Here is a 25296-nt window from a genome sequence, read left to right as displayed (position 1 = left end):
AGGCAAACATAAATGCACTAGAGCAGTTTGCGCACATGCCATATAAAATGTATGTGTTTACGCCCGTTAATCCATTATTAATTTCTTCCATAAACATTTGCACGTATACACATGTTAACATTATGTAAATGTACAAGATTGTTCTGAACGTCTCTGAAAACGCAAATCTTTTTTAGGGCGCAGCCTGTTGCGCCAGGGACCCGGCTTTCGCGGCGGCGAAGTCGGCGTTCATCGCCGTCTGCATAACTGAGTGATCGTCCGAGGCAGCGAAGGCAGAAAGAAAACTGAGAGGAGTGTATGGCGAAAGTGTCAGGGGAAGCGGGGCACGCGCAGCTAAGTCACCATCTCTCTAACTGCCCACCCCTGACAATTTCTCATGCGTCGCCACTAGGAGCGCCCTCGCTTTCGCGCTTCACGTAGTGGTAGCGCTGGAAAGAGCGGTTCTGGTGCATTCGGTGCGCATCGAACCAGGTGACATTTGCCCGGGAGGTTTAAACACGATTTGCAACGACATAGTTAGCAGCAGAGTAGCGAGCGCCGCCATTCATTCGCTAGTCACGCGATTGTTTCATGAGTTGTAGCAGATATGCGCCGTGACCGAGAAGACTGCCGTCAGCACTGCGCACAAATTTCGCTATAAGAAGTAGAGCAATCACCACTGCATTCTTCTTTTAGATGCAACGCATCTTATGCTCACCCCTCTGTCCTTCCTGCGTCTGTCCGGCGTTGTTCGCACAGCTGCGCCTCTCCTCCTCGCCTCTTTCCGAGAGCGAACGCTCTCTCCCAAACAGGTGCGGGTTGGCGCAGCGCGCTCTCACTCCGTTGCTAGGCGCCGGTGGGCGGCGCTGCGCATGTGCAGTACTCTCTGTCTCCGCGCTCTCCTCTCCTTCGGGCGCTGTGAATATAAAGCGGCATGCCGCGCTCCCGACGGTCTCTCGCAGTACTCGGTGATTGCTTGACGCAATCGTCGAGCCCCTAACTGTCCACTTTACGGACCACAAGGCACTCATTCTCGTCTCAATAAACACTGTACCTCAGCATACGCGTACTGCATGTGCATTGCATGGTGAAAATGAAAAATTACGCCCACTTCCCCTTCGCGTGAGAATCCCGGCTATAAGCATAATCAATACGATGGAAAACGACAATGGAACCCCCATGAGATACGTTGCATCACACCAGGGTTCCCGCAAGGGGAGGTGGGCGTAATTTTTTCTTTGATCCCAGGTTTTTAAAAGAAATTTTACTTCTCCTTCTATCTGTCTTTCTCTTGCGCTGCACTATGCATTATCTGCAGCTGTTTTGGTATTACCACCTCTTGTGTAGGGCCTCAAACGTCGTGACCCTTCTTAATAGGCAGGTTTCTCTCGGCGGTCCATTTTTCCTCCCACAAAAATAAAATATATGCTATTGTGATTTTAAGATAACTAGTCTTTAACACTTTTCGTGTTGAACTGTTCGTGTATGCTTTCGCTTGATCTTTAATTTGCTGATGTTCTGGTTTTTGTGCATGCATTGCGCATTTCGTTATCACGTCAGTCTGCCTTTTTGTTTGAGTTCGCCTCTGCCTTATTGTCGCTGCTTCCCCCTGCAATAACCACCCATCAAATGGCCACCCTTTCATAGGCATGATTGGCTAAGGGTGATGCTTTCTTTTCTCACGTTTGATTTAGTTACCGATAGAATTTTTTGGAACACACTCTTTTAGAGTGATACACTGGCATACCACCTCAACCGGCTTTGCGAAACTTGTTAGCTCGGGCAGCCTTGCCGTTGAAGCTCTATAAGGGAACTGTGGCGTGGTTTGGTGGTTTAAATGGCGCTTGGCAAAAGGAGGTGTTGGAGCGGAACGACTGGGCGATCAGCGTATTCGCGGTAATTTCTCAGGCCTAACTCACGTTTTTAGTTCCTACGACGTATACCATAACCACTCATCGACGTGGAGTGCGTATGATATCTAGAGGCCATATTCGTAGTCAATAAAAAAGCCCGTTTTAGGCGCCGACAACAGGTAGCCAAGACAGCAGTTTAGGTTTCTGACGCCGGAAATATCGGCAGCATAATTTTTGGTTTACATGCAAATACTTTCAAACGCAAGAGTGTACGACCTATATCCACGAATGGAAAACACAAATTTTGTTTGTTTATTAAGGCGCAAATGCGTCCACAGTTGAAGTTAGCCGTACAATTGCCCCAACAAATTTGTATACTAATGGCGATTTAATTCAACGTACGCAGCGCACAAATGCATATCCAGTGGCCCCTTTTTCTTGGGGATGGCTTGGTGAGCTATATCACAGGGCATAATGAAGGGGTTAACACCGCACTAACATGACAACACACAAGACAGAGTAGATAACAGCACTTGTCCTGTCTTCTCTTGCTTGTGTGTCATCGTCTTAGTGCGGAGTTAGCCCCTTTATGATGCTCTGTTTCTTGCTCGGGCGCGGCATATAGTGAAAGAGGCATAAAAAAGGAATGCTTGACAACTGGGAATACTGATTTAAAAAAAGCTCTATACTCGGGGACAAGTTATGAATGGCAATACAACAGACCGTGTATCACTCTGGCGAAACGACGGCCATGATTTTAGTGCAAGCGCATGGTATGGATGGAAACCGCGAGTACGGAGCGACATCGCCTCTGTCTTCTCACGTAGTTTGTCGTTCCTGCGGTATTATATAAGCAGATAATCAAGGACTTCATAGCTAAAATGAATTTTTATTTTCTGAACAAATGTAACCAAAGTTATTGCATTTACGTAACTAACCATCCTAACCACAAAACTAAAATCGAATTCAGAATGTCTTTCATACTTTAAATAACTAATCCGTACTTAAATAACTAATCCGTAATCCGAATGTCTTTCATACTTGAAATAACTAATTGGCCTTGCTTAAGGAAACTAATTTGACAAGAGCTCAACCCGAGTTTTGTCATTGTTACCAGGAATGTCTATTCTATGCCCAGAATCTCTAAGATTCTTCTTCCCTACAAGAAAAAAAGGAGAGGTTGGCCCCATATATGAGCCCCGGCAACTCCTTCTCACGTAAGGTAAATATTCTTAAGAAGGCATTGCAAAGAGGCCAATATCATTGCACGGTTCTGTAAACGTGAATAGTTCGTATAAAGTCTCTGCAATATTCATTTAGTGGTGAACAGTCTTAGAACAAGCTACAGCTAAGTGCACACAAGACATTGAATACACGAATTTTGGCCTAGGAGCAAGTGAGTGGACACAAGTTTCAATGGTATGAGAAACACACGTGATCAGAGTAAGTTTGTATAATCAGAACAGGTCACAAATGGATTTAAAGTACAACGTACATACTAGGTAAGATACGATACACCATACAGATTGCGGAGGAAACAAGACTGCGCCATAAACACACACTAAAAAGTATTGGCAACTAGTACTGTTCGTACACTCTAAGGATATTTCAAGGTCGAAGATGGAGTTTCATTTCTAAACAAATGAGATTGTCGCGTACCGCGGGGTCGCAGCGCAGCGCAAGAGAGAAAGTACCAGCGTGGCAGGCTTTCGGAATCGAACTCCCCGTGCCGCGCTGGCGCACCAAGCACGCGGCGCTCGTTTCTTTATTTTCGTCTTTCATAGCCGGCGTCAAGGCGCCGGCTAAGAGCGCCAACCAGAAGGCGCTGGAGGGCCCCCCGCCAAGACGGAATGTCGAACGTCACGCGACTGTGAGGCAGGCGGGTGTTGGTTGTGGGAGCGATCAGTGAAATGGTTAAGCCTGCGATGTCTGCGCGGAGTTCGTTGGGTGGCGTCTCGAGGTAGGCCGGTTTGAGGCGGTCCAACGAGACGACTTCTTCGCGGCCATTCAAGAGGATGGTGGCAGACTTCTAGGTCTTGTTAAGGACACGGTACGGCCCATCGTAGGAGGGGGTAAGAGGCGCCTTTACAGCTTCCCGCCTGAGGAAAACGTGTGTCGAAGACGCCAGGTCGGGATGCACAAACATGCGGTGGTCAGAAGACCGAGGTGGGACCGGTCGCAGGTGCTGCATGCAGTCCTACAGGCATTGGAGGTACTCAAGCGGCTGGGGCGAGGAGGCCGTAGGGACGAACAAATCGCCAGGAAGCCGCAGGGGTGCGCCGTAGACAAGTTCTACAGTTGAAGAACCGAGGTCGCGACGAAGGACGGCACGCAGGCCAAGAAGCACTACAGGAAGGTGATCAACCCAGTGCTCTCTATCCAGGCCGGCAGTGAGAGCACTTTTTAGCTGGCGATGGAGCCGCTCAACGATGCCGTTGGCACAGGGATGGTATGCCGTGGTGCGGCAGTGTTTAGTGCCAAGCAAGCGGCTGAGGGAAGTGAACAGAGTACATTCAAACTGCCTGCCTCGATCCGTGGTAACAATGCCGGGGCAGCCGAAACGGCAAACCCATGTCGAAACGAAGGCTTTTGCGACCGTTTCTGCCGTGATGTCCGGAATTGGTACGGCTTCGGGCCAACGGGTGAAGCGGTCAATCATTGTGAGAATGTACTGGCAGTCCCGGGAGGGAGGAAATGGTCCGACCAAATCAAGATGCACGAGGTGAAAGCGACAGCTAGGTGGCAAAAAAGGCTGCGTTGGGGTCTTCGTGTGGTGGGTCACCTTGGCTGTCTAACATGCGAGGCACGAACGGGCCCACAGGCGGACATCAGTGTTGATGCTCGGCCAGACGTACCGCTGTGTAATGAGGCGCTGCGTGGATCGGATTCTGGGGTAGCAGATGTCGTGGAGCGAGTGAAACACAGCACGACGAAAGGCAGCCGCAACGAAGGGTCGAGGCGCCGACGCTGACATGTCACACCACAGTGAGCCAGGCACGAACGGATGAGGCACAAGTTGTAGACGGAGGGAACTCGGGTGACCCCGCAGTGCTTGCAGCTCAGGGTCCTCAATCTGCGCCTCAGCAGATTGAGCAGATCAGGGTCCTCAATCAGGGTCCTCAGCAGATCAGGGTCCTCAATCTGCGCCTCAATCTGCGCCTCACCAGTCCACAGCAGTTGCAGCGCTGCCGACCGAGGTACTAATGCGTGAAAGTGCGTCAGCAGCCTCGTTGTCGGTACCTTTGATGTGCCGAATGTCTGTCGTGAATTCCGAAATATAGGCGAGCTGACGGAGTTCCCGTGCGACGTACTTAGATGAGTTCGTACGGATAACGTACGCCAGAGGTTTATGGTCCGTAAGAACGTGAGAGGAATAGCCCTCTAAAAAGTGTCGGAAGTGCTGGATGGTGGCGTAAATGGCGAGCAGCTCACGACCAAAAACGCTGTAGCGCGTCTCGGCAGGTTGGAGCTTCCGAGAGAAGAAACCCAGCGGGTGCCACTCGGAGTCGATTCTCTGCTGGAGAACAGCGCCCATTGCAACGCTGGAAGCATCCACAATGATGCGAGTGGGGACGTCGGTTCTCGGGTGGATGAGAAGCACCGAATCGGCGACGGCTTGTTTAGCATCGTTGAAAGCGGCTTGAGCTTCGGGAGACCAGGAAATCGCGGATGAGGAGCTCTTGGTTGTGCGAAGAAGCTCGTTCAGTGGATGGAGAAGGTCGGCGCAGTGGGGTATGAAGCGTCGCGAGAATTCCACCAGGACCAGGAACTCACGAAGCTGGCGGAGGGTGGTAGCTTCGGGGAAGTCCTTCACGGCTTGAACGTGAGAGGGCAAAGGACGAATTCCCTGCGCCGAGATGTGATGACCCAGGAACTCGAGCTCGGACGCCCCGAAGACGCATTTCTGGGCGTTGACAACCAGGCCAAATTGTTGAAGGCGTTCAAACAATTCTCGGAGGTGACGCTCGTGATCTTGTGGAGTAGGACTCGCGACTGGGATGTCGTCAATGTACGCAAATACAGCCGGGAGGCCGCGCGTCACCTCGGCAATGAACCTTTGAAATGTTTGGGCTGCGTTCCGTAGCCCAAAGGGCATGCGCACATACTCAAACAACCGAAGGGTGTAGTGATGGCCGTCTTCGGGATATCGGCAGGCTCGACGGGGATTTGGTGATAAGCTTTGACAAGGTCCACTTTGCAAAAGATTGTGCACCCTTCCAAGTGGCTTGTGAAATCCTGGATGTGGGGTAGGGGATAGCTGTCGTGGACAGTCTGAGCGTTGAGCGCCCGGTAATCGCCGCGCGGACGCCAGTCTCCACTTTTCTTAGGAACCATATGCAGTGGAGACGCGTGGTTGCTGGACGATGGACGGATAATACCGAGTTCCAGCATGTGCTCGAATTCACGTTTAGCAGTCGCCAGACGCTCACCGAAGAGGCGGCGAGGCCGAGCTGCGACTGGTGGACCACGCGTGACGATGTGGTGGGTAACGCTGTGCTTGGGCGGCAGCTTTAGGTTGCAGGGTCTCGTAACCTCAGGGAAGTCCTCGAGGATTCTTGCGTACGGGCATGAGGGAAGCAGCATGCGGATGCCAGTTGGAGCGACAGTAGACAGTACGCCAGGAATGAAAGGCGCGTCTTGCTGTCAATCAGGCGATGGTGACGCATGCTGGCGTCTAGGTCAAAGTGGGTGAGGAAATCGAAGCCGAGGATGGGCTGATTGACGTCGGCTACTACGAAGACCCACCGGAAAACACGCCGCAAACCAAGGTCTAGGGTGAGGGACCGCAGACTATACGTGGCGATAGAGGTAGAGTTCGCTGCACGAAGAGTAGGCCCAGGTGACTTAGAAGTACGCTCATCCTTGGTGGCTAGTAATACACTGACCTCGGCACCCATGTCTACAAGGAAGCGCAAACCAGAAATGCGATCCGTGACCAGGAAAAGGCGGCCAGGTTGTAAGGCGAGGTAATATGCCGCCATCAGTGATCGCGCGTCGCGTTTCCCGACCACCTGCATGGGGAAGTGCAGTGACGGGCGCGGTGCTGCAAAGTGCGATGGTACCAGCAGATAGACGAGCTTCGAGGGCTGCGCGAGCAAGAACCGCCCGGGGAAGACGAACGATGGGTAGGACGTGGTGAGGAGCCGCATCGGCGATCAGAGGACGTCCGAAATGCTTCAATGGAAGCGGCGAGTTGATCGATCCGAGTCTCTAAGCGGGACACGGCCGATAACTCAGCTGTCGAAGCGAGGGGGGCGACTGAGGGAGAAGTCGCGTCGTGAACTCTATCAGCAAGGTCGGCGGCGCGGTGGAGGGTCAAGTCCCCTGCAGCAGCTAAAACGATGCGACTGGACTGTGGCAAGCGCTGCAGAAAGAGCTCTTTTAAAAGTGCACCGTTCGAGTCTAGGTTGCTCGCGCCTACGAGCTGTCGCATGGTGTTGAGCAGCTGGGAAGGGCGGTGATCTCCAAGCTCTTTGTGGGTGAGCAGGTGCCGGAGGCGCGGGCTCTCGGACGCCGTGGTTCGGTCCAGAATACTCTGCCTGAGCCCTTGGTACGGAGCATCGTTCAAAGGTGCACCGATGACGTCTTCCACTTCATCAGCCACCTCAGGCGGCAGGTTGCAAAGCAAGTGGCGAACAGAGTAGTCTCCGAGGGGACGTGGTGCAGATCGAAGACGGCTTCGACCTGGGCGAACCAAACGTGTGGGTTCTTGCGCACGAAGCTTAGTAGACGGAGCTGTATAACTGCGACATCCTGCGGCCGCGAGGAAACGTCAGGCGAAAGAGGGCCCGAGGGCGCGATGTTGCTGGGGTCGGTCATGTCATAGTCCAGACTCACCAATTTCGGGTACCGCGGGGTCGCAGCGCAGCGCAATAGAGAAAGTACCAGCGTGGCAGGCTTTCGGAATCGAACTGCCGGCGCACCAAGCACGCGCCGCTCGTTTCTTTATTCTCGCCTTTCATAGCCGCAGTCAAGGCGCCGGCTAAGAGCGCCAACCAGAGCGCGCTGCAAGATCCTATAGTGAGGCTAAGCTCTAGGAGCAGATTACGGGCAAGAAACGAACGCCGTTGCGCACTCGGTGTTCACCATGGTCTGAGGACTTTGGCTAGGTTAAACACCCTATTGTCTAAAGATATGAGGACACTTTTGAAATGCCGGGTGGCAGCATCATGGCGAGGACATTCTAAAACGACATGAGCAAAAGTTTCATCAGGATGACCACATATGCAGCATGCGCTTTGATCTCTGCCAATTTTGTGCAGAAAGTGTTTTGCGTAAGCAGTGCCGATCTGTAGGCGCTGTATAAGCAACTCTAAGCCTCTGGATGAGGATACTGGAATTTGGAACTACAAAAAGTATCAACCTCTAGAGGAGGCTGCTTTGTGACTGTCTCACGCTAGATTACGTCTGAAGTCTCGAATGTACAGGGACAGGTTTACTGTGGTTTAAACCTGATGTGCTTAACTTGCCGCTGCATCTGATGCTGCGTTGGCGGTATATTACAAGGCCACGAATACATTGAAAAACAACATGGTGCACCTCACAGTGTGTAGTGAATGCTTTTATAGTTTTACAGATAAACAATCATTGAAAGCTTGGCAAGTGTGTTTCATAAATTCTAGCGGTGCTTGTGAGATGGAGAGAACCAACCACTTTGGAGGAACTCTCACACTGAAGAAGAACATCAGTTCCAACAGAACAGCGTAAACTTTCCGCATAGTTAACTAAGTATAATAAAACAGCCTAATTTTGTGTAGGTAATGCAATGTTGGTATAACAAACGCAGCCGTGGATGATTTTACTAGGCGAGAATAATCTGAATAGGCATGAGTAATGCCGGAGTAGTGTGTAAGAAACAGACTCGGTAGTAGCGGATGGGGCTTCCAACGTTTTATTCAAAAGCCGGCCCGGCCTGAACTGGAAGGAGCAGCGAAGACGAGTGACCACCTAGGTGCGCAGTCACGTTCTATCTGCATGACGGCTTCCGTCTGCTTCCGTAGCGGCCCCATTGATGATGACGATGGCGCTGATGAAGAAAATGATGATGGCGTCGCTAGAATTGCATATATTGTGAGAAGCGGTACAGGCTATGTTTCAACATGAGGAAAATCGCCCTCTGCTGGGTGTGCACCCTATCATTATCGCATCATCTTCATCTCGGCGGCGACAGTGTCCTCGACATCACTTTTCTTGCTGGGTCTTCCGAGCGCTGCGACCGCACAAATAAAGGCTGCTGCCTGGAGACTTCCAGAGCCTCTCAAGTGGTGGAGGGTGTGTTGATCCCACAGTCTACCTCTCGCTTCCACACCACTAGAGCTCCGATCAAGTCGTCGATTACTACTGCCAACCAGCAGCATGCAGCACGAGAGCAGCCGCTCGGGCAGAAACGCAGCCTACCTTTACTATCACGAGCCCCCAGCAAGATCCTCCATGTTTCGCTGGCCTCCGCGTGACGACGTTGAAGAGTGGCTCGACTCCTACAACCGCGTGTCGTCCTTTAAGCTACTGGAGGTTTCTTTTCATCTGACCAAGGTGGCTAAAACTTTGTTTTTTATTTATGGCGAAGATTTCACCAATTGGGACATATTTACAACTGACTTGCGTCGAGTTTCCGGCACAACATCCACGCGCGCTGAAGCTGCCAAGAAAAAACTCAAGCGCGTGCAACATCCCATGAAGACGTAAACATCCTACATCGAGGATGTCTTGGCCCTGTGTCGACAAGTGGACGGCAGCATGTCGGAAGAAGGCCGGGCTCGGCATATTCTGAAGGGAATTGCCCCGTTTGCTTTCGAGGCACTAGCCCTGAAGAACCATTCATGCCTGCAGAAGGTCATAGCCACATGCAAACGACTCGAAGACCTTCAATCTATGAGGGTGCAGGCAGCCATGTGGAGCGACGGCTTGTGCCGTCGCCCCACTTAGACATGTGCGCCATGATCGGCTGATCATTCGCGAGAAGCTTGAAGGACACGTCTCGCACAATCTCCCAGACAACCGCCACCAGCCTCCGACTATTACCGTGCACCCAGCGCCACAAGAAAGCTTGGTTCCCGGTCTGCGTGATTTCATCGGGGATTAGCTGACTGCTACAAAATCCAATGTTTCGTACAAGGCTGAGCACTCCTGCACAAGTCTTGCGCCTTCTGATTCCACACTGACACTGGTCATGCAAACGTCGATGCCGCTAATGCACGTGGGCCCATCCTGCGCGCACGTGGCTCCCACTACTGCGGTCTCTTCAACTCCGCGTTCTTATTCCGTCGGGCGCCCTTCACGGCCGGTTTGTTACTACTGTGACATCCGGGGCCATATTTCACATTTTTGGCTACAGCGCCAACACGACCAGCGATACAGTTCCACTATGAACGCACGCCGTGATTACAGCCCACGCCGTTATGGACAACCCTTGTTTATACCAGCTACTTGTCACTCTTCGCCCTTTCCTGACTCCTATGACGCACCCCGCCGACAACACTCTGCCCGACGTCGGTCACATTTGCCTTATCACCGGTCGTCGTCTCCTCTTCACCCTGCCTCTCACGTAGCCGACCGGCTCTCGGAAACTGAAAGCAGCAGTTTCCTGGGGGGGAATCTGCGCCAAAGGAACAATCTTCAAGTCCCCCTAATTCCCCATCAAATACATTGACTGTTTTCAGTGAAGGAAATTGAGCCGAAGCTTTAGCCGATACAGGTGCCAGTGTTTTCGTCATTCATGCAGATTTGTGCTGTAGGTTACGCAAAGTTACAACGCCCTATGAGGGTCCGACTCTTCGTGAAGCCAACGGTGTTATGATTCGACCCGTCCGAATTCCGCACAGCTCGTGTTTTCATCGATCCCATACATCATCACATACAGTTTGCTGTGTAGCCCTCATGTGCACATCAACTCATTTTTGGTTGGGATTTTCTGTCGTCGGCCTCGGCGGTCATCGCCTGTCGCCAACCCACCATTCATATCGCCGATACGTCCATTGCCAGTGTTTCCGAAAGACCAAAGCCACGCCGCTTAGTTGCGAGGACTGATTCTATTGTGTCCTCAGGAGAAGAAACAGTTTTGTCCGTCTCCTCGACCACAGCCACTGATGGTGATGTGTTGAATGAACCTGCTGGGAATTTTATTTTGAAAGGCGTATTCATACCTTCCTGCCTCGTCCGTTTTTCGTCTGGTTCAGCTCTTCCTGCTGCAGTGAGTACGACTGCCGAAACATTTTCCCACCGCAAGGTGCAACGGTCGCTTCAGTTTGTGAAAATGAAGCTGTGCCTGTGCTCTCACTGTCTACACATTCGACAGATCAACACGCCTCCAAGTTGCCAACCCCGCCTCTGCTTTCGACACGGCCATAAGTTCTGATCTCACACCAGGCCAGAAGCAAGCATTACAAGTCTTGCTATCGAAACACCAGCGTTCCTTAGACGTTTTTTTTGTATGTTCTGGGAAAGACATCTGCTGCAGAACGTCGCATCGATACAGATGCATTGTCTATTGTTCGCCGCACCCATACCGCGTTTTTCCATCCGAGAAGAGAATTATACAAGATGACGTCCACAACATGCTCAATCGGAATATCACTCGTTCTTCATCGAGTCCCTGCTCTTCGCCTGTTGGGTTAGTGCAAAAAAGGACGGTTCTGTACGCTTTTGCGGCGACTATCGGGAGCTGAACAAAATAACTCGTAAAGACGTCTACCCGATGCCCCGCATTGACGATGCCCTAGACACTTTGCAAGTTGCCGAGTACTTTACGAGCCTCGATCTTCGCTGTGGATACTTCCAGGTTCCCATGCACGAAGCCGACATAGAGAAAACAGTGTTCGCCACGCTCGATGGTCTTTACGAATTCAACGTGATGCCATTCGGGCTGTGCTACGCTCCAGCCACATTTAAGGGAATGATTGACACCATCCTTCGTGACCTTAAATGAAGAACCCGCCTATGTTATCTAGACGACATTGTTGCTTTTTCTCTACTTTTGCTGACCATCTACACCGCCTAGATGAAGTCTTTACATGCCTTGCCAATGCCGGGCTTCAACTGAACACGAAGAAATGCCGATCCGCAAGCAAATCCATAAAGGTGCTCGGACACGTGGTGAGCAAAGACGGAATTCGCCCGTAGCCGGACAAAATTAATGCCGTACATCACCTTCCCCGGCCGACCCGTGTCAAAGACCTCCGCAGTTTCCTTGGCTTAGCTTCTTATTTCCGGCGTTTCATCCAAAACGTCGCTTCGCTTGCTTCATCCCTCCACAAACTTCTCGCATCTGGCACCTCTTACATATGGACTGATGACTGTGAAGCAGCGTTCGAAAATCTAAAGCGCGCTCTCACTTCTGCGCCGGTGCTACAGAATTTTCACCAAACCGCGGCGACTATCCTACACACAGACGCCAGTGGGCATGACCTTGGTGCCGTGATGTTTCAGCGCACCCCATATTCAGTGACAACGTTGTGGCCTACGCAAGTCGTGCCCTGGCGTCTGCCGAACAAAATTTTACAATCACAGAACAAGTGATTTTCGCAGTTGTCTGGGCAGTACAAAAATTTCGCCCATACCTGCACGGACGTCATTTTACGGTGATCACTGACCACCATCCGTTATATTGGCTCTCATCGCTCAAGAACCTGAACGAACGGCTTGGCCGCTGGGTCTGAGAGTATGATTTCACTTTGACCTACAAATCTGGCAAAAAGCATATGGATGCCGACGCCCTTCGCGTGGACCTGTCTCGTCACAAAGTGATTCATGAGGTCCTGCGGCTCAAGTCCCCCTGCCAATGGCGCCTTTAGGCGTCGTGAAGCTTGACTTTCCCGAAGACTTGCTGGCACTCCAGCGGGCAGACCATTGTTATTGGAAACTCATGGATCAACCGAACGGTTTGGCAGAGCCTTCGAACAGCCGCTTAGCTGCAGAAGTTCCGTCTCTTTAATGGTATCCTGCATCGTAATAATTAGGACCATACCACTGACAAGTGCGTTCCCATCGTTCCACGTGCTCTTCAACAGCAGATACTGCGCGTTTTTCACGATGACGCTATGGCCGGACATTTAGGCTTTCACAAGACCTACCACCGGATCAAAAGTCGTCTTTTCTGGCCTGGGCTTTCTACCAGTGTTTCCAAATATGTCGCTTTCTGCGCGCCCTGCCAGCACCGTAAACGTCCAACCACAGCACCTGCCGGACTGCGGCAACCACTACTTTGTCCATGACCACCATTCGGTGTTGTGGGCGTCGACTTATATGGCCCGTTGCTTGTTACCCCAGCTGATCATCGGTGGGTAGTAACTGCGGTTGACCACCTTACCCGCTATACTGAAACCGCCCCTCTCCGAGCCTGTTGCGCTGTAGAGGTCGCCCAGTTTTTCTTAACCTCCCTATATTTGCGCCACGGTCCACCACGCGCTCTTCTAAGCGACCGTGTGAAGACGTTTCTGTAAGCAGTCCTTCCGGAAGTTCTTCGTGCCGCCAAAACCGCCCATAAAACGACCTCGAGTTATCACACTCAAACAAACGCGTTGACTCAGCGCTTTCATCGGACACTTTCTGATGTGACTTCTGCCTACATCCGACCAGATCACAGCAATTGGGACACCATTCTGCCTTTGGTGACATGCGACTATAATTCTGCAGTTCAACCCACCACTGGTTTTTCGCCGTATTACCTTTTCCATGGGCGCACACCACCTTCTCTTCTCGATTCAACTTCCTTTTTTGCACCTGTTGACTGCACGGCGAATGTTCCGGCACAATTTGTTGCCCGCGTTTCTTACTGCCGCCAATTAGCCCGGACGAATACTGAAGCTAGTCAGCATCTCCGCAAGTCTCCCTACGATGCGACTCACCGCGGTGTCTCTTTTCAGCTAGGGGACCAAATTTTGCTCTGGACACCCGTATGCCAACCTGGTGTGTCAGAAAAGCTGCTTTCGCGATTCATCGGTCCTTATACCATGCTTCAGCAAACGTCCCCGGTGAATTATCGCGGGGCTCCGAACAACTTCGTCACCGATCGTCGCTGCCGAGGGACTGAAATTGTTCATGTTTCTCGGCTGAAGCCATACGTTCATCGTTCGGACACGCCCTAGGCAGCGGCAAGGGGACCGCTTTTTCTGAAGGGGGAGTATTAGTGTGAGAAGCGGTACAGGCTATGTTTTAGGATGCGGAGAATCGCCACCTTCAGGTTGTGCACCCTATCATCATCGCATCATCTTCATCCCTGCGGCGACAGTGTCATCGACATCGCTTTTCCTGCTGGGTCTTCCTAGCGCTGTGACCGCACGAATAAAGTCTCCTGACTGGCGACTCCTAGAGCCTCTCAATACATTTAACAAAGAGGCACTTACTGCGCTGTGAATGCAGATCTAGCCACTTTTCGGAAAAGACACTGGGCAGACAACTCAGTAATATGAGTTGAAAGTACCCAAAGATGATACGTAAAGTTACCTGTTCAAACCTCATAATTAGGTAAAACGGTTTTATTGCTCTCAAGCGTTCTCTGCATCCTACAACGTTTTTTTCGAGAAGTCCTGGTTTGAGGTGATGACGATCACGCTGGGTTGCTATTCGAAAAAAGGCTGGCACGTTTCTATAATTCGCATACCCTGAAAGGGAGGTTAGCCAGCTTCAGCAATTACCAGAGAACTTGACGATGGTCTAGGAATGACTACTCAAACACGCAAATTCCTTGCCAACAGTCTTTAAAGTCTTTCCCCGCGGTGTTCTAGAGCCCTTGCAGAATTGGCGCTCAATGCGCAGTTCTTCACGCAATTATTGCAGAGTGAACGAGTAGTAGGGATGATGTACGCCACCCCGCGACGTCCCTGTACACCTACGAAGAAAACTAACTCTATTGACATTTCCTTCAAGCACCTTGATGTGTGAAGCTCACGAAAGTTGCCAATCTATTGTAACGCCCAGGAAGCGATGCTCTTTTACAGTTGTAATTGGTTGACCAGGTGCTTTTTGTGAAATGCAACACACCTGTTTTGGCGTATGATAAGAAGATCCAGCACTGTTTTAGACAGTTTGGAGCGGTAGTTAAACATTCTTGTAGGATGAATTGAAGGAAGCATCTCGACCCGACGTCTATATGCAGACATCGTGGCGGTGAATGAATGCAGCAATCCTGGTGAAAACCGCAGTGGCAATTTTCCCATGAGACAGTAAAACAGAAAACCACTGACGACCCTGCACTGTGTGACGCCCGGTGAAGGAAAGTGCTTGCACTACGACTATCAAAAGTTCCCATAAAAACTGTTCGGTTGCTAAGAAATTCTTGTATCCATCGCAATACTCCTCCATGTATGCCTAATTACATCATACTATGCAAGACTTGAATGGGCTGACAGTGACAACGCGTGTTTTATGTCTAAGAGGACCGCAATTCTCATGTTGCCACAACTGCGCCCATTCTCACATGATCTCACAATATCAAGTACAGCATTCATTGCAGAACACTTCATTCAAAATCCCGACGGGCATTCAGCGAAGTCTTGGGTCATGTCACGTCCCCATCGAAGCCTTGCCGCCATCATATTCTCCAGAAGCTTGCACAAGCAGCTTGTTCATTTCTGGATGCAAAGACTCAAACGACAGTCGTGTCTTGCGGGGCTTATGAATTCCATTGATCCGCGCTGTCTTCCAAGAAGGGTAAATAACGTCCTGAAGTTAGAAAGTGTTAAATAAAGCTTGCAGGATGGAAGTGCCCGTTCAACCAAGATTCCTCAGCAGGGCATACATTGTGCAATCCGAGCCGGGAGCCGTTTTGTTATGGTAGGTTGTGACTGTACTTTGTAATTCATTGATAGGGAACGTACAGACAAGTTGCGGATGCTGGAGCCGAAGCTTTTCTGCACTTTGTTGTTTGCCAACTGCGATGACGCTGTATTATCAAGGAAATTTGTCTCAAGACTTGCTTGAAATACCATCTTTAAAAAGACATCAGCAAAAGTTTTTCCTAGGTCCCCATGGGCAACAGCAAGACCTCTGAAAGAGCACCTTTGTGCTACTGAGCCGCAAAAGGATCTTATGGCTGACCAACTTTTGTGACAGGTGGTCATTGGTGATAACTAGCTGCAGAAATAACGCCACCGCTTTCTTACTATCACTTCAAAGAGACGCTGTGAAAGGGAGTGATATTTCTGGCACTTTTTATCCCCGGACGGAGCGGCCGGTGATAATGTCACTCAGCGCGCTTTCTAAGATTGCAAAGGCGTCATATTCGCTATCAACGGCAGCGTAATGGCCTGGATCGGTAGCTGCATGTGTGCACGTCGGCATATTCTTGAGTGATAATTGTGGGAAACTTTCAATGTCCACATTTTCCCTAAGGTTCGCCGTGATGTTACAAAAAAAGCGCACAGATTTTGAGTTACGCATACCGCTTGAAAGCAGTAGTGCCCTGCCGGTAATGCTTCACTATAACAGGAAAGTTATCACTATGAATAATGCAGTTCTGGCACCTTCTAAATTTGCCGTGTCTAAAAAATGTCCCTTTCATGACGAACATTCAACAATAAATCTGCTCCACCCGGGGAAAAGTAAGAAGACTACCAATACACGAGCCGTTTTTTCCATCTAACTTTCTGCGGTATCAGGGACAATGTCTGAAAATTGCAATAAAACTACCTATAATATTTATCTTTGCAAGATAGTAATGTTCATCGAACTATCTCGCAAAGATAGTAACAGATCGTAACGATAGCAAAGTAGTAATGACTGTTTGTTTGCATATTTTCTAAGCAGGATAGACAAGATTTCGATAAAACGGAAGTTATCTATGACATTTTGGTGACTGACGCTGCGTAGCACTACGTTTTCACGTTTACTGTTACCTGTGATACTTTATTGAGATATAGGGTGCCCTTGGGCAATCTTTGTAAAGTATTTGGCAATTTATGTCCACTTTTTTTCGACAATACACAAAAATGTTTTGAATCCTTCATGGTTAGTTGCACTAACAAGGTGCACACATAAATATATCCCCGTCATCATCATCATCATCATCATCACGTTCATCCCCCGCCATAATCGTCAGCCCCTTCTTGTTCACTACTGGTACGTCTTTTGTAAGCTAGTCGAGTCAATTCATTTCTAGGAGCTTTCTTTGTTCAGCTCTTCATTGAGAGCTTTGACTAACCACTTTCGCTCACAGTATAGATGCAGTACGTGCTAAACATTGCAATGTAGTAGTTCGACACACTGGCTATGTGTATTTAAAAAGCAAAACCAGTTCACACCATTAACTAAAAGAATATTCAACAGTCTAGACGAGGAAGAAAAAAACGCACTGCGCGTTATACTTGGTACTGTAAGCCACACATTTATGAACAAACCTTTTGTGCACCTGTATTTGCATTTATTTGGGAATCACACGTCCGGGCATACTTGCAGGATTGCTGTGTGGTGACTATTATTTTGGAATCAAACGTTCTGTGTACATTGCTTTCATATGGCGCCAAATTTCTCACTTCCTTGTCTTTCCATGGAAAATATTTGAATTGTGCTTCAGAGAAAGACAACAAGAACTTGCGTCGCCCTTTTTTACGTCGCAATTTTGTAGCTAACAAAACTGCGGCATCTATTGCATACTTAACCTGCTTTAAACATCATGTATTAGCCCTTAGGGGTAGCACAAAACAAGGTAGCTGTAAAGCAGGTTGTTTTATGTTGAGGAGGTTATTGCGAAGTAGCGGAGAGGAAGAGCAGCAGGTGACGTCAGACATGGACTGTATTGTCGCGAAAAGTACATAAACAAGTGCACAAATAACGAACACACATTAACATATTCAATTGACTAACTGTTCAATGAGAAAGTCATACTCAAAATAGTTCTCGTTCACTTGTCTAGTCGGTGGCATCGCAGCTCTGGAGCGATGCGCTAGACCGGTGCCGTGGCAGTTGGCGCTGCTCTTTCAAGCGATGACGCGGCGCTGTTGCCTGTCCGTGCGTTGATCACCAAAGAGCACTACTTTGCAGACGCACGAGGCCTTGCAAGTCTCTTAGGTCACGAAGGAGGTGTGGCTCAAAGTGGAGGTACTCTGGGCGTTGGCGTCCAGCCGGTAACTCCCCAACGCCTTGTTCTTTGTGACCCCCGAGCTGCTTGACGACGCTCGTTCCTGCTTCCAGAAGACAGGACAGGACAGTACAGGAAGAGGATGTGGCTCGGCCTTGAGTTCTCCTGAACGTTCGCGACCAGCAGAGAAATCACCGATTACCCCGTTCTTCCTGCCTCCGACCTGCCACCTCGATTACGATTCTATTCTTCCTCCTCCATCTTCCCCGCGTGATCCTCATCCGCCACGGCCAAGGGCTTCTTCATTCTCACGTCCAACCGCTGCGAGAAGGGCCTCCTCACATTTTACCCAATCAGAAGTGTTTTTTTTTGGAAACCACTCTTCCGTTGAAACATTCACTCGATGGCAACGGTGGTTGCTCGTCGCATTCAAATTGCACACACGAACTGCAACATCAATCACTAATATTACCTCCACAAGTTTACTTAATAGCACACACCAGCAGTCTAAAGAATATTTAACTCAAAATGCACACAAAAAAACTAAAATACAGTTGCTTAAGAATACAGAAACTTGCTGACACTGTTAAACCGCGTCTTACACAAAAGAATCACCTAAGCAATAATAGAACCAGGATTGTGCTAATCAAACAAAAGAACTCAACTTTTACCCGCACCCAACAATAACAAAATCGCCGCACTTTTATCAAAATATTCCTAAAGTGCACCACTAGTATACTGCACTATACCGTCCCCCTCTTCCGGCAAAATATTACCAACCAACATGCAATAGTACTGTGCAATAGTACAACACTCACTAGTACACTTTACACAGCAGTGCATTAGAGACAAATTTTTCATAAATATTTGGTATGACCTCTGTATTTCTCTTCTGTAACAAACAATATAATATTAACCCAATCTATATGTTTAAGAATCCCGGGTCAAGCTATGTAAAAAGTCCATTCCCTGTTTTCAACCCCCTTCATTGATCTGAGGCTTCATCTTTACCTTTTGCTCCTCTCCCGCTCTACACTTTTGGCTATGCTATCAGTTTGGTTCTTAGAACCAGGCGTTCTCACATCGGTACCGCGCTCAAGCTCGGATCAACGGTTCCGACAGAAACTAGTGCCTTCCTGGTTTATCCACTACTTTTCTCTTGCGAGTTATCCTTCGGGCCCATTTGTGAGCTTGCCACCAGGCAGACCCACCAGGTACTTCTGTACCTTGCGCTATCCGGCTTGCAGCACTTACCCTGGACCTTTTTTTACTGCTCGCCGTTTCACGTTCTTCGGATTCAGTATCAGTATTCTTTTTTTTCCTAATGCATGCCTGTTATTCGAGGTTTCACTTTATGCCTACCCTCTACAACAGGAACTCTCCTCGATCTTTTTGCCTCAACCTGTATTGTGTGAAAACGAACGGTTGAAACCGCTTTCCCGGAGCATTGCGTTCAGCCTTTCATGCATTTTCGTATGTTTTTAACGCAGCCTACTGACCTTTGCACAAACACCCTGCCCTTTTTTTGAGTGCCTTGGCCGCCATTGAATAGCTATGTGTGGGGGTGCGTTTCCAACTGGTTATCCAGCTCGGTTCACGGCTGCGCACGGCTGCTCTCACATAGAGCATTCCGCTAATTTGCACGCGGTCCATCTGCAACCGTGCCATGTTTGAGAAGGAGATCAGGTCGCGCTTCGCACACACTTCAACCTCGGGGAGGGGTGGCCGGAAAACGTTTCCTTTGTCTTTTCTTTTGCACGCAGTCTCATTGATGACTTTGATATGCGTACCTTCTCTGTCACGTGCGTTCGGCTCGATGCTCTCGCGGCACACTTTTTCTGTGACGCGGCGCTCTCGCTCGGCAATTTCCAGGTATAAATATGGAGTCCCGCGCTTCTTTCCTTGGAACTGTATCTCGACGTCTATCTAGGCACGTTCAAGGTAAAACTTGTTTATTTCGACTTCTCTCGCGATCGCTCTTTCTTTTCGGGTGCCTTTGGCCTCCATTTCTAACCAGTCTTTTAGCTCCGTGGCCGCCAGCCCTATTTCTTTTTCGACAGCCAGCAATTTTTCTCAATCCATGTGTATGTCTGGCGGGGAGTGTTCGCGTCTCCGCCAGAAAAATTTCCTCCTCGACTATCTGGAAATTACGCAAAGATTCGTCTCGCGGTCGCCATTTTGTAAAGCAGGTTGTTTTACGTTGAGGAGGTTATTGCGAAGTAGCGGAGAGGATGCGCAGCAGGTGACACCAGACACGGCCTGTATTGTCGAGACAAGTACATAAAGAAGTGCACAAATTACAAACACACAATAATCTAATCAATTGGGTAAATGTCCCATGAGAAAGTCCCACTCAAAATTGTTGTCGCTCACTTGTGGAGTCTGTTTCATCGGAGCTCTGGAGCAGTGAGCTAGCCCGGTGCCCTTGCAGTTGGCGCTGCCCTTTCAAATGATGGCGCGGCGGTGCTTTTGCTTGTGCACGCATTGGTCTCCGAAGCGCTCTACTGTGCAGACGGACGAGGCCTTCCCAGCCTCCAAGGTGATAAAGGAGGTTTTGCTCAAAGCTGTGGTACCTTGGGCATTGACGTCCTGCCGCTAACTCCCGCACACCGTGTTCCTTGCGACACCCGAGCTGCTTGACGACGCTGCTTCCTGCTCCCAGAAGACTGGACAGGACAGGACAAGACAAGACAGGACAGGACAGGACAGGAGGAGGATCCGGCTCGGCCTCGACATCCACTGGATGTTCGGGACCAGCAGAGAACTCGCCGATTACACCGTTCGTCCTGCCTCCGACCTGCCATCTCGGTTCCGCTTCTGTTCTTCTTTCTCCTCCTTCTTCCCCGCGTGGTCCTCGTCCACCACGTCCTAGCGCTTCTTATTTCTCACTTCCAAGCGCTGCGACAAGCGCCTCCTCACACAAGCACCTAAAAATTTCTGCGGTTGGAATGACCCTGCCAGTATTTCAGCCCACATGTTTTCGCAGTTTCCCAAGCCTGAAAGGCCCTAACATAACAATTGCGATAATTGTGGAGAAGAAGAATAACATGGGAATAATATTCGCTCTTTGGATGTAATGAAAGCGTTATCTTTAAGACATCTTTATGGGGAGAAGTTTAATACCTGGATGGAGGAGGAAGAAGAAGACGACCAGGTGCGGCGACGCACCTCGCATCGGCTCCGCATGTTATAACCAATTTCGCAGTGCTAATTGATTCCTCCGATGGATTATTATCACCATTCGACGCAGCTTCGTCAGGAGCATCGACCGATACCACTCTCGGTCAGGTGCTGGGAATCTTTAACGATTTGTGGGAGTTCAACGGATTCCGGCGGGGTCGCCTCGATAAGCCTAAGTTAGACTTGGCTCGAGTACGGTGCCAGGTGCGCCGGGAGCGGCCGCCGAGCTCCGAGGATGGCATCTACCGCCGCCGACACGGCTGCCATGGATATTGGCGGCACTTCAGCCAACGGTGAAGATCTACAGCCAACGAATGTGCTACTCAACCACAAGATCGGGCGCACGGCCGTCGCAGTCAGCGGCACCGAACTCCTGCCGACAGACACCGGGGCTGGCAAGCCGCCGGCAAGGGCCTGCGGCAGCGAGTCCCCACCACGGCAAGCGGTGAGCCTACCGTTTCTCAAGTGAACCCTACAACCAGCCGCGCAGCATACGCAAAAAGAGTAGCTGCACGAATTAGTAGAGTGGCCCGCATGCCCCGGGCATTGCCACGGGAGGAGAGTAAGATTGTGTTACGACCACGTGGCGGCCTCCACGTAGCCCGCACGGAGGCGTCGAGGATATTGACGGCCGTCTTTGCGGTGGCAGCTACTACACTGCAAGAGTCTAAGGAAGACACTATCTGTGCTAAAGCAACCAAGAATATCATCGTAGTTAGCACCCCGAGTGAGACCAGGGCTAACAAGTACGCAGGCATACGACGCCTATGCGTCGGCGAGAGAGAGCACGAGGTGTGCGCCTACGTATCGGCGCCAAATGGCACGGCCAAGGGAGTAATCCGCGGCATCGCACTTACGGACACGTACTAAGACCTACAGAAGAACATTGTGAATGAGGCCAACCCACTGGCACTGGACGCGCACAGTTATGGCAATACGACTACAGTATTAGTGGTGTTCGAAGGAACCAAGGTCCCAAACTGCGTCAAGTACGGAGCAATCCTAGTCAAGTGCAGTCTGTACCGCCAGCACTACGAGGTGTGTAGGTGCTGCGGAAGGATAGGTCATCGAACGGATGTGTGCCCCTTCCCAAAGGCCAAAGTGTGTTATGCATGTAACGCGCCGAATCCCGGCCCCGACCACGAAAGCGAATGTGAGCCACGATGTAAACTGTGCAACGGCCCACACCCCACTAGGGCGGCGGGGTGCGAGAACCGGTTCAAGGTCCCGTACGTGGTGACGCGCCGCCGGTGGGAACGAAAGCACGTGGAGCAGCAGCAGTGAGCAATAGGCTTAGCGTATTTTCCGCAGCTGCGGACGAGGGAACACGTGAGAGCGCCGGCGCAGGTGCCGGCGCAAGCGAGGGAGCCAGCTGAGGACAGGCGCAGCCGCTCACGTCATCGCAGCTGCAGCCGCCGCCGCTCCAATAGCCGGCGCGGCAGCGCCAGCCGAAAGGGTCGGGAAGCACGATCGAAGGAGCGTGTCGCGTGGGCCGACATAACCACGCCGCAGACTCCCAAGCCAGCGCCCTCTAAGCTGCAACCTAGCCCAGAGATGATGGCATTAAGGAACAAGAACGAGCGCCTGAAGATGCGTATCGCCGAACAGGACGCGCGAATGTACGAGATGAACAGAAAGCTGGGCTTGCTGATAGCCGCCCAGCAAAGACCACAGCCACCACTGCAAGAGGCACCCACCGTCGTGGAGATGGTGGAAGAGGAACTAGAGGTGGACGATTCGGAATCCCAGGCCAAGCGACGAGCAACACGGACTCACCCACAGACGGCAAACAAATGACGGCCCTGCAAAGTCGAGAAGAGCGCTTCAACAGACATGAGGAATGATTCAACAGGTTCGAGGAATCCACCAAGAGGCGCCTGGCGCCGCAAGAAGCCACAACGGCAAACATCAACGACCGCCTCACGAAACTCGAGCAAATGTGTCAGGCAATGCAGGCCAGTATCCAGGCGATCCAGGAGACGCTGGTACAAATGCAGGCAGCAATCACAAGACTCAGCGCCGGACCTCACCACCCGCAACCCAGTCAACGACCAACATGGCCAGCGCAACATTAGCCCCCAATCAAGAACTGGTGATTTGGCAATGGAACTCGAACGGATTTCACAGCAAACGGGCATCACTACAGCAGTACATCGTACAGCTACCCCGTCAACCGAACGTTATACTGCTGCAGGAAACACACAGCGAAACCCCCCCGACATTGCCGGGGTACCGCTCCCACGCCAGCCCGCCCAGCGCGAGGACAGTTGGGAGGGGCGCAGGCCAGGGAGTGTGTACCCTAGTGAAAAAGGGCATCACCTACATCGAGCACGCATTACTGAGCAACAGCGCCATCGAGCACTGCGCAGTGGAGATCGCAGTGGCAGAAGAAGGAAGGAGAGCACCTTCGTGATCAACACGTACAGCAACCCCAAGCACTACCAGCAGAAGTGCCGGACCTTCATTCACAAGGCAAGCCAGCTGGCCAACGACAACACCACGCTGCTCTGCGGAGACTTCAACGCACCCCACATGGACCTGGGCTACACCAAGACGACCGCCAAGGGACGCACCCTACTCGAGGACGCTGCGGACGCGGGCTATCAGCTGCTCAACGACCCGGCAGCGCACACTCGCCACGGCACGTCGGTGCAGTGGGACACCAACCCCGACCTAACCTTTTACAAGGAGTCCAGCAAGGGTGCCGGGACGCGGTAGAGGAACACCGGCGAGACGCTGGGAAGCGACCATTGCATCCTGGAAATCACCGTGCCGCTGAATTCCAATGCGCCGACACCCAGAACGCAAGGCATCACTAACTGGAACGCGTACCGCGAAGCTCTGGGAGGCATTCCGGAACAATTCGAAGACATCGACAAGTGGACGCAAGCCCTCAACGAAGCAGCCCGATCGGCCACCACCGAAATCGAGCTCGACGACTCCGCACCCCAGGCTGACAGCCGGCTCGCACACCTCCTTGTGGCGAGGAACTCCATACGAGACAGATGGAAGAAGCAGCGCAGCAACCGAAAGCTTCGCAAGAGAGTGGCACTGCTCAACCGGGAGATAAACACTGCGCCGTCCTGTGCCGCCAGCAGTGGCACGTGGTCTGCCAAAAGGCCGACGGGCAGATGCACAAGAGTCGCACCTGGCAGCTACTCCGCCACTTGCTCGATGAGACCAAGACCAAGGGAACGCAACAGCACGTCCTGGCCCGCACCCTACACAAGACCTGGCTGGAACTCGGCGAGGCGGAGGTTCGCCGACGCCTGAACGAGAAGTACCTACCGTCCACGCCCCTGGAGCCCCTCCCGAGCTACACGGGAGCGGTCAACGCCCGGCTCGATGGCGACATCGAGGAGTGGGAAGTCAGGGCGGTGCTCCAGACAATCAACTGCAGATCGGCGGCAGGCCTCGACAGAACGACGAACAAGGCGCTCCACAACCTGAACGACGCGGCCATCTCGGCTCTCACATGGTACTACAACGAGTGCTGGCGCAACGGCAAGCTACCCAAGCGATGGAAGGAGGCGAGGACGGTGCTCATCCCCAAACCGGGTAAGCCCCCTCAGATCGACAACTTGCGTCCGATATCGCTTACGTCGTGCGTGGGCAAGGTGCTAGAGCATGTGCTTCTAAACCGATGGCAGTCGTACCTCGAGGACGAAGGACTCTACCCCGATACGATCCTGGGCTTCCGGGATAAGCTTAGCACTCAGGACGCCATGTTGTTGCTTAAGCAGGAGGTGATCGACCAAGCGACCCACTCTCTAGACAACCGAGCGGTACTGGGCCTAGATTTACAAAGTGCATTTCATCGCGTCACGCATGCAGCTGTCCTCGAGCAAGTGTCCCGCCTCGACATGAGGCAGAGAACGTTCGCATACATCAGGGAGTTCCTCACCAAGCTCACGACGGCAATCAACGTCGGGGATATACAGCTACCTATGAAGACGCTGGGCAGTGTCGGGACGCCGCAGGGGTCGGTGATATCGCCTATTCTGTTCAACATGGTGATGATCGGGGTACCCAACAGGCTCGCCGGCCTCCCGCACGTAAAAAACACAATCTACGCCGACCGCATCGCCTTGTGGATGACGGGAGGCAGTGACAGCCACATTGAGGCCGCACTGCAGCAGGCGATCGACGTTATCGAGAACCAGTTGCAGGGAACCGGGCTGATCTGCTCATCTGCAAAGTCGGAGCTCCTAATTCTGCCACCCAAAGGAAGGTGCAAGGGTACAACCCCGGACATCACCCTGAGAACGCGGG

The sequence above is a fragment of the Haemaphysalis longicornis genome, unplaced genomic scaffold (assembly GCF_048455015.1).
Source record: "Haemaphysalis longicornis isolate Haplotype H1 unplaced genomic scaffold, Haemaphysalis longicornis Haplotype H1 scaffold_2, whole genome shotgun sequence".
In the NCBI taxonomy this organism is placed as follows: domain Eukaryota; kingdom Metazoa; phylum Arthropoda; class Arachnida; order Ixodida; family Ixodidae; genus Haemaphysalis; species Haemaphysalis longicornis.
The sequence above is the reverse complement of the archived record's forward strand: the minus strand, read 5'-3'. Positions refer to the sequence as shown.